We start from the raw sequence: 14,056 nt of genomic DNA, 5'->3' as shown, positions 1-14,056 counted from the left end.
TCTGTAAAGGAGCTGTATTTTCCAGCACATACATGAAGATTCTCAGTAAAGATTTTTTGTGTCTCTGAAAACAATAACCTATCCTGGCTATTCACCAGAGAGGAATCCCACTGAGCACAGGGGCTGTTCTCCACTGACGCTGCGAAAGTGCTCCAGTAAATGCATTGCGCCAGAAATGGACTTTAGCAGGATAATCTTGCCAACCAGAAGCGCTGATCACATCTCACCGTGTTTGAACAAAGTGTTCGTTTGCCTGGAAAAACAGAATAGCAGGGATAATAGCTGTCCCTTTTTTGGACATATAGTCTCCAAATGAACTGGTGTCCTTTCAATATTGGGATACAGGTACTGTATGTGCATAAATTGTTGCTCAGAATTTGTTGTAGATTCATATGTCTGAATTAGGATACTCGGTTTCTGGACCCCAAGCTCAATCTTCAGAATGAATTCATAAGAATAAAAGAAGGTTTGCAAAAGAGGTGAGGTGATTTGGTCTATGTAGCACAAAGCACCTTACATATACAAGGACACCCAGTTCTTCCACTACTGAATGAGAAGTTTCAGCTAAGTTAGAAATTATGTCACTTTATTTAACTGAATAAAAACGGGAAACTTGAGGTATGTGAGATTGTTGAAGCCGGAAGTGTAATTTAACTGAGGCACAAGGAGAAACAAACTGACCGACCAAGACTATTTAAAACAGCATCCTGGTTTTCCTTTGAGGCTTCCCATCCCAAGACTGACTAATGAAGGTTGGGTCTTCCGAGATACAATGAAAGACTAGGAGATAGTAATACCGTTTCCTGGTAGCTAGTTTTCAGATTTTTGTATTTAATCAGTCTGAGGCGCTTGTCCAGCAGTATTATTAGCTTCAACAGCGTGACCAGGTAGCTTGTTCCAGACTCCCAAATTATTTTTCATTCAATGTTGAAGAAGCAAATATTTTGCCAACTGGTATGTTTTTCTAAGGTGACACAGTGAATAGCATTGCTGCCTTGTGGCACAGGTGCTCTGAGTTCAGTTCCTGGGGTGCTATTTGTGTGGAGTTTGTATGTTCATATGGGTTTCTTCTGGGTGCTCTAACTTCCCCCCACAATTCAAAGACTTACTGGTAAAATAACAGGCTTCTGGGAAAACTGGCTCTATTGTGAGTGTATGCTTGTCTTTGTGTCCCATCCAGGGTAGAACCCACTTTGAGCCTGTTGCTTGCCAGGCTCATCTCCGAAGCAGATGAGAAAACAAATGAATAGACTATATGACTATATAGCATGAACTATATGACTATGTTCAGAGTTGAAAACTCATTTAGATATCATCTTTAAATTAAATCTAGATTAGAAAGCCTCCTTTGGGTGAGTACGTTTTGTTGCAAAGAAAAAGAAAAGGATACCTCCACTATGCCTGAGTATGAAAACCACCAAAGAAATGTGTTTTAAACCACTGAATGCTTTGAACTGACGTTAAAGAGCCCATTTGTGCTCAATGCACGATGAAGTAAACATTTGTTTGGTGCTATTCCAGATGGCAAGCATATGTGAAAAAGGTTTAACTTTTATCCAGATTACTTCTGACGTGAGTTTTCTGCCCTACAACTATGTCGTCCAACAGTTACTAGGGGTGTCCATGTACCTGAAATCATGACATTAAGGTAAATAGACTGAGGAGCAAAAAGCAATTGATCACGTTTTAAAAAGGATCACCCACATTCATAAAGACTGTGGTCTAAATGTTCTTTATATGTACTTATTTTTCGAATACACCTAGGAACTGTTCACATAGACGGGAACTGTACCTTTGCTCCTTTAACGCTGATTAAGGGAGAGACGCCTCCCTCAGCAACAGCACCTAAGCTTTTGCCCGGGAGGTTTCACCTGTTCATTTATCTTAACGCTGATAACTCCATTACACATTTCCACAGCTTAAAGCACTTTTTTTTTATCGGAGCACGGGTGGGTCGGGTGGAGACAGACCGTGACCAGGTGTCGTGTACACACAGGCAGACAACTGGCGCAAAGCAGGACACACCCCGGACTGAATGCCAGGGCAACGTAGTGCACACGTATAATTAAAAGATGCCAAATAACCTAGACATTATTGTCTTAAGACTTTGATAAGGAACTAGAGCAGCCGGCTACGAGACAGAACTCGCCCTTACACCGAGCTCGAACCCAGAGCCGGTGAGCTCAGAAGCGGCACCGGCAACCTGCCCCCACCTCGTTCACAATCCCGACGTAACTTTGAAACACGAGGTGAACGTAGGTGTGCCGTTTTCGGAACCGCATCGAAGCGTAAAACAAAACTCAGCGCAGCTCACACGCTCCCTGCGAACTATCCCTCATAAAAGGCACCTGTGTCTTTAAGTGCTTCCGCGGGTCAGGTTGTGATTAGCAGCTACAGCGGTGGTGAAAAGAGACATCCGGGCTACAGGGGCGGCGTGTGTGTAATGCGTAAACAGGATTGGCCTGAGTCCAGAACAGGCAACTTGTTGTGAATCACAAGTGCATTACTCATCCCAAACTGTCCGGTTTGTTTCTTGCATAATTTCCACCTCGTTGTCTTTCTGAACAAACTTTTTTTTTTTTTGAAGTGGGGGGTGCACGCACGTACGCACGCAGGACTCCTGTGTCTGTCCGAGTACGGAGGGTTGGGTCGGGTTGCAGCGAGGAGCCGCAGCCCGGGCCTCTCTGGGGAATTTCAGGGGGAACGTGCTCGCGCGTGGCGTGGCGTGGCGTGGCGGTGCGGAGGGGGGGAACGAGCGAAACACGTGCGCGTGGCGCGGAAATTTAAAACGACGTTTCCTTTTCTAAACGTCTGCGAAATTAGATTTGCCCAGAAATTTGATTGTTTTCACCGAAAAGGCTTGAAACGTGCCCCCCCCCCCCTTTCGTTCAGGGGGAGAAAACGCGCAAAAATATCCAGATCATTTTAATTTGGCGTTACACACTTTCACGTGCTTTTTGATCAAGTAGTAGTGCAATTTATTTTTCTTACACCGGGGTGTGTTTTAAAATATTTACGAAAGTGGTCAATCGTGTTGAGTTGGGAACGTTAGCATTTATTTGTATTGTTTTCGGTTGTTGTTTACATACAACTACCCCTGTATTAGGCTCCACGATACTATCCCATCTTCCTACCGTTTTTACAAAAGAAAATAAATTATGTGTCCACGCGATTATATGACGGGTTTTCCCAGAATTTGAAGATTAATATTATCAGACAGCCGGCTACATTACTACGGCTAATTTCACTAGTGGAATACAAAGCATGTTTATGAACTTTGAAAACCATTTTCTTCCTGGTCAAGCAACATATGTTCGAAATAAATGTCTTGAGGTCAAAATGACATCTTCTGGAATTTATAGTTTGGTAGTCTGAGTACAGCTGTTTGTTCAGGTTCAGGGTAAACCACTATTTTCAGGACTAAGCGATCACCATTTTCACATGACAAATTTTCTTGTTCTGGTTTTCAAAACGTCGTGGGTTCATGTCAACTGACCTATCAGCTAAAATTAAGGATTACTGTGGAAAAAAACACTAGTTAATGTACGGACTGTTTTGCAAGAACTTGCAAGGTTACATTTCGGATTACCCAGAGGCCGTAGAAAGACCTGTACCTTTTAATTGCAAAATGAAATCATAGACCACAACATCAGATAGCTGAACTACGATTCTTATCTAAAATTTCCAAACACTCTTTGTAAATCACTGTATTATAAAGGAAACGTAGTCTGGTGGGAAACCTCATATTTATGCGTTTTTACTATGTTATTACATTTAAATTGTTGAACAAAACACGTTACATTTGCCCACGATAGATGGAAATGATTTTCAAGACATTGCTCTTTTGATTAAAAACTGGTTTACTGGGAGCTGCGACTCAACTAATGGTGCTGTTATTTTGGTTTTACGTGTTTCTTGATAAACATTAAATTTCCAGTTTAACGTTAGCAACACACGCTAGGCAGTGCAGGTCTGTTGTCTGTAGCACACAATAATCCACTGAAACAAAAAAAAATAGAATTTCAATTGAAGAGCCGTAAGGAAATTAATATACATTTTGGTAGGTTTTGGCGTATGACAAAATGTATCTAAATTTTGTGAAGTTGTCCCGTTTTTATCATTGTTTTTGTTTTGTTTTGAAAATGTTAGTTTCACATATTAATCACCACTGTAAAGATGGCACACCCTAAAATATAAGAATTTGCTTCCTTATGTACCATAAAGTCCTGAACGTTTTCCTGTCTGAGGAAAACTACTGAATGGCGCTCTTCCAGTTTCCCAAAGAACACAGTAATAGTAATAAAGTAGTCTCTTAAATAAGGGGAATATCCCAGGATCATTAACGTTGAGGTTCTTCTGACAATTCTGTCATAGGTCTGCAACAGAATATGGTGTCAGAGCACCTAAAATAAATTACAATAATGTTGACTGAGCAGATCTAACAAATCAAAATATTCTGTCCATTATTTAAAGCTGAAAGCTCATTTTGAAAATACTTAGGAGAATATTGAGGCGACCTAACTCTAACAGAGCTTATCTTCAATATTATATAACAATAATGTATTAATTGATTGTGTAATTTGAGAAGTGAAGTTTCAATATTTAAGAAATCTTTCTTTGGTACAGTGGTCTTTTCAAACAGCAGTGCTTTTTTTCAGAATCCTAATTGTACAGATTTCTTTGTTGTAATCTATTTTTAAGATAAAAACTGAGAAAATCACTTACCAGTACTTTTGTTCATACCTAAATCTGTGCAATTACAGACAATTTAATAGTTATTTAAAATAATTATCTAATATGATTCCCTGTACATAATTCTAGATTGTTAATAATGACTAGTTTATACTTTACAATACTTCAATAATCTGAAGGCAATACTAAGACTGCAATCTAGTTTAGTGCTTTGCATGATTTCATTATATTTATATTACTGATATAGACCTTGTCTACATAAACAATTCTCTGTATACAATCATTGGTTTAAGTGGAATGTCTTGCGTGTAGTATTTTGAATATTCAAAAGTTTTTCAGACATAGATTCATACTTATTTCTTGTAAAAATATTTATTTCATTCCTTTGCATAACCATCCCAAAATATAAGTTTAAACAAATAGAACACTTCCCCCACAAGAGTAAGAAAAAATTCTCCTGAAAGGGACGTTGCACTCAGACCAGCACAAGTAATAATAATCACCTGAAGCAATAAAAAATAAAAATCCGTTAGCTTGCATGCTGAGATTAATGCTTTCTCAGTATAGGCTCTAGACTTTAGATTCACAATCCTGATCTTGGATGCCCACACAAATGGTTTTTATTTTAGCCGAACTCCAGCTCAATTACATGTTGGAGTATACTCCAAAAAATCTGGGTAGCCAAAGTTCCCATCAAAACCTTGTTAGTTAATTTAAGGCTTCAATCAGAGACTTTAACCCACCTGGAATGAAAACCAACTGTATGTGGTTCTCCTGGACCAGGATTGGGAATCTGTGGTCTAAACCCAATACTGAGCACCTGGTTTAGGACATATTTTAATAATGGGGAGAATCCAGCAATTGTTGTATTCCTAAATGTGCTGAACGCTGCTATATTATGAGCTATGATGAACATAACAGCAAAGACTTGGGCTCTTGTGTGTATTTGTATGTCCAACAGGTTTGAATTTATGTACAAAAGGCAGGCCTTTCTTCCAGCTCATACCTAAATACAATGGCTTCTGATCTGAAGTAATTGAATGAAAAGCTCTGGGTGGTTTAACAGCCCTTGTATCAGAGGATGAATAAACAGTATGAGTCTTCAAGTGCACCTACAGTAGTACATCATTGGTAAAGACATTCTGATAGGAATGAAGACAGAAATGTGAGTGAAGAACGTTTCTGAAGGAAATGTACATTGGCTGAGTTGACCGTTCCCCATTTCCTTTTACACAGAAAGCCATGCTATTGTTCTGGGGTTACAAAACAGCATGCCTTCCTGTCCACTGTGTGTTCTAGGGCCTCTGAAGTAAGTAGAGCTTTTCATACTGCAGTTCAGACAAGTACAAATAACTATATATTTGAACATAAAAATATGGGGAAAAATGAAACGTGATTAAAAGAATATTTTCTGCACATGAGTTAAAATCGAGTGAGTTACCTGAAATCAGTTTAAAACAACTGCAGTGTACATCTCACAAAAATTTAAGCTTTCTCACAGCTCTTCATTGACATTTTAGCTATAGTCCTCAGCTAAAAATGGGTTATTTCTCAACTGGATGGACAATACTTTCAAACCGTTTATTTGTTGTGTTCTCTTGCATCAAATGACATGACTATTTCTACCACCGTACCCTAAAATTCTATCAGACTGAATTGTGCAGGACTCTGTCAGGTTTAGGAGGAAAGGAAGTTAACCCCAGAAGCTTTGACTTTGGATTTTACTGTGCAAGACTTATTACGTTTATACAAAGTAGTTTACATTTGTACCTATTTATACAGTTGGTCATTTTATAATAATAATAATTTAATAATTGCTTACACTTATATAGCGCTTTTCTGGACACTCCACTCAAAGTGCTTTACAGGTAATGGGGACTCCCCTCCACCACCACCAGTGTGCAGCCCCACCTGGATGATGCGACGGCAGCCATAGTGCGCCAGAACGCTCACCACACATCAGCTATCAGTGGGGAGGAGAGCAGAGTAATGAAGCCAATTCATAGATGGGGATTATTAGGAGGCCATGATTGGCTTGATTTTGACTAAGAAATGTGAGCAATGTACCTTCCTTAAGGGTGGAACAGTAATAAACATCCACCCAGGATTCGGACCCTTCAGTTACAAGTTGAGAGCACTAACCGCTACTCCACAGCTCTGCCACAGCTTTTAACACACTCTAATAGAAAATAAAATGTAACAAACTACATCACCATGATATCACTGAAGAACTGAAACCTCTGAAACAAGACATTGGAGCTCAAGATAAAATCTTACTTTAGGCTGTTTTCAAATTATACCTTTACACATCTTTGTATATATTAACAGAAATAATCATTGATATTCAATAAATATTCTTCTTCAACCATTTCTCCTCTTACTCACAGTTTCTTATTAAAGAAGCTATCGAAACGTTTGGTTTGAACATTACGCCTTTGTCGTTATTTCTCACTTTACCACTGTACTTTGATTACGTTGTCCTGTCCTTCAGCACTGGTTTTTGTGATCTCATTACATGTGCTGCTCTCTGTGAGGCTGTGCCTTCCCAGCATTCTGTTTGGCTTGAATTATTTATGTTTTTGTTTGAGAAGGTCAGATATGCAGAAGCTTACAAAATCAGCTGCAGAAATCACCTGTTGTTGTATCAATGAATACATGAAATAAGAGACCAATATAAGAACAAGTAGTAAGCCTTAGAAGGAGAAAGGACAAAAAAGCGCATTCGAAATTTGCAGAGGATAGGTAGAGAAAAGGGAGGCTCTGAGGGGCATCTAACTGTCAGACCAGATGCTGAAAGAAAAGGAAAGACTCGTTATTAGGAGAAACAAAATTAGTTCACTTTGATAGTAGATCGGTCTACATTCCTTAAAAATAATTTTAGTACTTGAACAAGATAGAGGCTCCACTATTCATTAATATGTACAAATGTATATATATATGTGCACATTTCTTTCAGTAGTTGAAGTCAATGACAAATACTGGTCTCAATTAGCCTGCTTGCTGAGACAACACAGCAGGCAGTTAACTGAGTCATATAACACACTCCACACCAGGTGCTCATGGTTTAGCGGAGTCAGTAATAGAGACATGTATTGGAAGGTAAGGGAAGACAGAAATTGTTCATGACTAGAAAATGGCAAAGTGTTGCACCTACAAGAACTGTGAAAACGAAATGAACACAAGCATGAGAGCTACGTCTTTCTGTTGGTGATTGCACGGCTGTTAATGATTCTAGCTGCAATAGCTGATAATGTTATAAATCCTACATCCAATAAATTGTAGAATGATAATGTGCAAAACCATAAAAAAGCTTGTAATTCTGCTTTAGATGTTACATTGTGTAAACACCAGGTCTCCAAATAATACCTCTCTACTATAATCACCAATACCAATTTATTCCAAACAAATATGAGAAGAGTTTATATTGGGTTTAAATATAAAAATACATATTTTACTTAAATATATGGATTTTAAATTTTCAGCTTGGTTCTTATTGTGTAAGACCTTCTTCATTATAACGATAAATTTTGTTTAAAAGCTTTCATGCTCAAATAAAACCTGAAGATTCAAATCCCACACTGACATTCACTCCTGGAATTTCAAGTTTTCATTCCACTTGGGGCTCTTCAGCACTTTAGCTGACTCAACTCTTCACTTAATTGGTCAATAATACCTCTATGTCCATGTCTTTACTCAATGGGGATTATAAAAGACATACCGTACAACACCAGGTGGACTGCTCTCCTCCGGAATCGGGAGTGGGTATCACTGTTCTTGTGCATGATTACCAGAATTGAAGCAAAGCCATGCTTCAGCTAGAAAACTAATTGTGATGTCATGTGCTCATATAGTTCAAAAGGGGCTTTATTTATGCATATACAGGCACCATGATCATACAGTTGTTTATTAAATGTTGTGTAAGTTATCTACAGAAGAGCACAACAAACATTAGCATCTGGGTAGATATCTCAGCTCTCTGTACACTTACAAAAATTGACATATGTATAGTTTAAAGCGATATTTTAAAAAACCTTTTTACTTTTTAAGGGTTTTAAGTTAAATTTACCATTCAACCATCCCCATCGATCTCTCTGTATTTTCTAACCACTTCAGCAAATTTAGGGTCACGCGCGAGCCGGCCCCTATCCCAGCATGCATCGGGTGCAAGGCAGGATACATCCCGGACAGGATGCCAGTCTATCAAAGAGCAGACACTGACACACACACACACACTTAAGGCCAATTAACCTGACAGCATGTTTTTGGAATGCAGAAGGAAACCAGAGTACCTGGAGGAAACCCACACAAACACAGAAACTCCACACAGATAGCACAACGGGCCCAGAACTGATTCCAGAGCCCCAGCACTGTGAGGTAGCAATGCTAACCACCGCATCACTGTGGCACCCTTAACCATTTCCAGTGCGATGTTTTATTATATACACCCCTGATCAAAGGTCTGGAGCCTGAGGTCTAATCCCTGCCAAATTCTGCATTCGCAGTCAGGATAATAATAAAAGACACAGCCACCTTCTGTACAAAATTGAGATGAATCTTAAGAAGTTCTTATCTTTTAGGTGTAATAGTACCGCCGTCTTCAAGTGGGAATGTTATCACACAAGAAAGGGTACGTGTGCTATCAGATAAATCAATATAGGCTGCTTACAAGTGAAAACTCGCTAACTAGGAACAGATAAAGGTTTTACCATTTGAAATGTATGCATTCATAGTAAAAGTCTGTCCCAATCAGTGTAGTAACGCACTGTGAATGCAGAATTGAAGTGCAACTTTCTTGTGCTGTTGAAACAAATTGCAACACACATATTTGGCAGGAAACACTTTCTGTGGTAAAATGTACAGTGAGTGTTCCACCCAAAATTTCTAAAATAGCAGCGAAATGCGTACATTTGTTGTTGCTTCTGTGGCCCTGTGAGAATAAATAACATTGAACTCTGCACATTTTGAAAACCTGCACATTTTACCTGTTCAGAGACACCAACATATCTGATTTGGAAGCACCCTGTGTTGCATAAGACAACCTTCACTTAACCTTTTGCCTGCTGCAAGAAATTTCTAAGAAAAAGGAGGGCTCACCAAGCTACCATTGTGGGATAATGGACACAGTTATTGGTTCAAGGACACCATGACATCAGTCATTGCTTATTGATGCCTTTAGCATATATTACTTTAAAGGTTCCCAATTCAGGACGTGAAGGCCCCCACACTCACTGGTATTTGTTTTTGTGCTGAGCCCTCAATTACACAATTCACACCTTAATAGATTTAATAACATCATTCATTTGGAGGGCCTGACTGTTTTCAGCTCATAAATGTGTTGGACGTTTTAACTATTGCATTTCATAAGTGCAAAGATCCACAACACTTTTGAGCAGATAAAAACTCTTGCGGAGATTCCAATCAAGCAACTTGTTAGTTAAATGATCTTGATTCACCTTGCCTGGAATGAAAACCAGTGAGTATATGGTTCTCTGGGACCAGGAGTAGGAACCGCTCTGTAATGCAGACAAAGGGACTCCAGTCTTGGTCCCGGAGAGGCCCAATCTAGCAGTGTTTGCAGATAGACTTCAAAATCAAAACCTTTTAAAGATGTGAAATTGTAAACATTAAGCAGGAGCGAAACAAGGAGATTTGTTCAATTAAATTATACAATCTAGATATAATTTGGAATGAAATTCTGAATGCCCTTCAGTCATCAAGGGTCACAGTTCCCTTGATTTAATACATTATTTGCTTCAGTGGGGGTGGCATGGTGGGAGAGTGGTGAGTATTGTTGCCTTGCAGCTCTGAGACCCTGGGCCCAGTTCCTGGGGCACTATCTGTGTGGAGTGTGTATGTTCTCCCTGTGTTTCCTCTGGGTGCTCCCATGTCCTCCCACAGTGTACAAACATACTGGCAGGTTAGTTGGCTTCTGGGAAAATTGGCCCTGGTGTGAGTGTGTGTGTGCCCTGTGATGGACTGGTGTCCTGTCCAAGGTGTATTCTGCTCCATGCCTGTCGCTTGCTAGTGACCCTATATCGGATAAAGCAGTAGAAAATGGATAGACAGATGGATTTCCTTCATTTATCTATAACTTACAAGTGGTACCAATTGGTTCACATGCCCTATTAGGCTTCACGGATTAGCAATCACCAGATGGGAGAGCCCGACAGAAGAACGTATTACTGGAAGGCAGTGCCAGTACCTCCAATCCTACCTGAAATTGAATCAGATTCTTAAAATTATTTTAAAAGTCTTTTTTATAAACATAACACGCATTATTTTTTGTTCCCCATACTGGAAGGACAGTAGCTGTGTAAACTATTATCTAATAATTATTGGTGCTGCAGTTTAGTTAGAAATAATTCCGTAAAGAGCTGTTTTTTCCCCCCAAATGCCGATGTAATGATAGACGCTAACTTTGTTATAAACTCCCTGCAACAGGCGCCTTGTATTTATTTCTCTTCTGAGCAGGATAAACAATTGTAACTATATGATTATGTATTTTTTTCCAAAAACAACAACAACAACAACAACAACAACCAAAATCACACACACACAGCGTCAGTGTTCATCAACGGCACAAACGACAAGTACATGGCCTGATTCAGAACTGTTGTTTACGTGTGAACTGGACGCGTGAAAACAGGGGACAAGGAAGTTGTCATTCCAGATTCCGGTTCCCATTCTGCTTGACCATTATACTTCTTTCCAGCAGCACAAATAAGAAAATGGGGGTTCCAGACGTTAATTCCCCCGATCAGCTCGGTGCACCCGTTAGAATTGCTGCAAAGGAACATCTAGTGAATATTCCATTTCTATCGTCAGCACGGCACCGCGGCTTAATGACAAAGATGTGAACTGTTTTCTTAGACACTTCGACACAAAGTGGTCTGTGCTTGTTCGTGCAGGAGCAAAAGATGAGGCGATAAAATAAAACGGTGCTCCGTGGGTGCAAACTGGAGGGAGTTCACGTTTACGCAAATTTGTGGACAAGTTGTGTATCCCCTGACACTGTTAACCTGTAACCCACAATTTAAACACAAACTCAACTTTCTGAGCGTGTTTACCCCCCTTTTTTTCCAGAGTTTGTATTGGCGGGCGTTGGTGTCATTCGATGTTTGACTTGTAAGCTGCGAAGCAAATGTTTATAAGTCTGGTTTTTAAACTTCCTCCTGTAATGAGGACCGAACTTTCATCGTCGGGAGGTTTAGAAACTGTGGCATCTGCATTTTTGGGACGATGTTAACGAGTCTAAAACGGAAGGGGGAAATCAATAAAAGTTCAAATACAGCTAGAATGTAACATATCTTTTGGACGCGTTATTTTTTTTTTCTGCCCGTATAACTTTATAAGCTCAAATTTCATAAACAGGTTCGACCAGCGACACCATGACAAAGAGCTTTCAAAACAGCCTTGACCTACGCGAACACAATGCCTTGTGGGACAGGAGCCAGCCAGTAGCTGACGGCGAAAGCAGACGAGCAAGTTACCAGAGCCCAGGAGAGCCCCTTTGCGGTCCTCGTGTCCGTGCATCTTATTATGGTAATAATAACGCCGTTGCGTCAGCGCCCGCGGGGAGGAGGAAGGGGGTTGTCATTCTCTCTCGCGCGCGCGCACGCACGTGAGCGAGTCGGGGCCCCGTGAACGCGCCTCGCCAGCCTCGCTAGTTGGAAGGTGAGCCGGAGTGTCTCGAGGAAGAGGGATCGAGAGCGCGGCCGCCGGGATCGATCGGATTAAACTTGAATCGAGTGAAATTAACACAAAGGAGAGAGAGAGAGAGAGAGAGAGAGAGTCTCAGAGCAACGGGACACGGAGACACCGAAACCAGCACCAGCCTCGTCGGCTCGGACGTTTGTGCACACGCCAAAACAAGAAAAAGCATATTGGAACTGGAAATAACACACTTAACCGGACTTCGTTTAAAGAGAAGAAGAAGAAGAGGAGGAAAAAAAAAACCCTGCGAATTTGACCTGAACTAACAGGGTAAGTGAGTTTCCCCCCCCCCTCTCGCCTCTACACGGCGGGTCGTTGTGTTTTCTTTTTTCGTCGTTAGAGCCTTTTCTGCTTTGCGCGAAGAGCCAAAAGGTTGAATGGGACTTTGATTCAGGTGGCTGTTGCTGTGAACCGGGCTCGGTTCTGTAGTTGAAAACGGCTCTTTAAGCGGGGCGACGGGCTGATGAAAGAGCGGTGTGTGTGTGTGTGGGAAAGAGCAAAGGGTTAGTCAGGTTAGTTTTTTTTTTGTGCGTTGTTGTCTCTGTTAGCGCTTAAGTACACAAAAAAACGGCCAAAACCGTCCCTGAGAACACAACTTACAAACCGAGCAAGAATAGAGGAAAAAGCTTCCAAACGGCAACTTTTAGAAAGGGGATGTGGTGAGACACTTTTTGTAGGTTTTTTTTTCTCTCGCGTTTTCAAAAAAATTGCAGTCGCCTTATTTCGATTTAACTGTGTATTTTTTTTTCCTCTCTCGCTGCTGCTGCTGTTGTTGTTGGTTTAAAGGGAGAGATGCCGCGAAAGTGATATAATATCGCGGCTTCGGCCCCTCCGACAGCTGCTAGGGGGTGGTGGTGGTGGTGGGGGGGAGGACAGTCAGTTGTAAAAATGTTTCTTTCATGGGAGCGGAGGGTCTGGGAGAAGTTTTCGGTGGAAGCGCTCCATTCAGAAAATCCACGAGTTGAGGCAGAGAGAGCGAGTCAACTCAAGCGCAGGACATTTCAGGAAACAAAGTCGCTGCGGTCTGTTTCTCTCTCTCTCTATCTCTGCGTGTTTTTTTTTACGAGGGGAAAATGTGAAAAGGTAGAGGAGATTTAAGCAAGTGTGGAGCCAGGCTCACTCACTCACTCACACACAAACACGAGGTGGGCTTGAGTGTGAGAGTGAGTGTGAGCGTGGGGGGGGGGGAAGAGAGGTGAGTCAGTGGCCGCCGGAGGGCAACACGCCGGGGAGATTCCCTTTCCACTTCCACTCGCGATCGGGTTCACGCCGCGGAGGGGCGGAGGGAGAAGCAGAAAAGGTGGAGAGAGAATCCACGCGCGCACAAATAAAATCACAACACGCGTTTCAGAAAGGACGAGCGCCCCGTTTCACGCTCGGCAGCCATCCGGGACCTGCGTGGGGGGACATCGGGGCGGAGAAGGGCTCCCGGGCCGGGCCGCACGGATCGGGAGAGAGAGAGAGAGAGAGAGGGGTTGTCTGAGGCCAGGCGGTCACTAGGAACCGGCCCGTCTCTTTTTACTCTTTCTTCTCCTTCTTCCTCTTTGGGGACGTTAACAATAAAGTAAGGTGAAGTAACCTTCCTTATCCTCTCTTCTCACCCCCTCCTCCTTCTCCTCCTCCTCCCATATCCCCGTCCTTCCACCACCAC

General features: G+C 41.4%; 1 protein-coding gene across 3 annotated transcripts in view; it reads left to right on the top strand.

The window, feature by feature from the left end:
- Positions 1 to 12,287: 12,287 nt before the first annotated feature.
- The window catches only part of chd7 (chromodomain helicase DNA binding protein 7), an 80,422-nt gene continuing 78,653 nt past the window's right edge, over positions 12,288 to 14,056 (top strand). For all 3 annotated transcript variants that reach the window (XM_088918633.1, XM_088918632.1, XM_088918631.1), the window contains exon 1: positions 12,288 to 12,675. The gene's annotated coding sequence lies outside the window, so the exon portion shown is untranslated. The remainder of the gene's footprint in view (positions 12,676 to 14,056) is intronic.

The sequence above is a fragment of the Atractosteus spatula genome, chromosome 6, assembly GCF_055471065.1.
Source record: "Atractosteus spatula isolate fAtrSpa1 chromosome 6, fAtrSpa1.hap1, whole genome shotgun sequence".
In the NCBI taxonomy this organism is placed as follows: domain Eukaryota; kingdom Metazoa; phylum Chordata; class Actinopteri; order Semionotiformes; family Lepisosteidae; genus Atractosteus; species Atractosteus spatula.
Note: the sequence above shows the minus strand (reverse complement) of the source record. Positions and strands in the feature narration are given on the sequence as shown.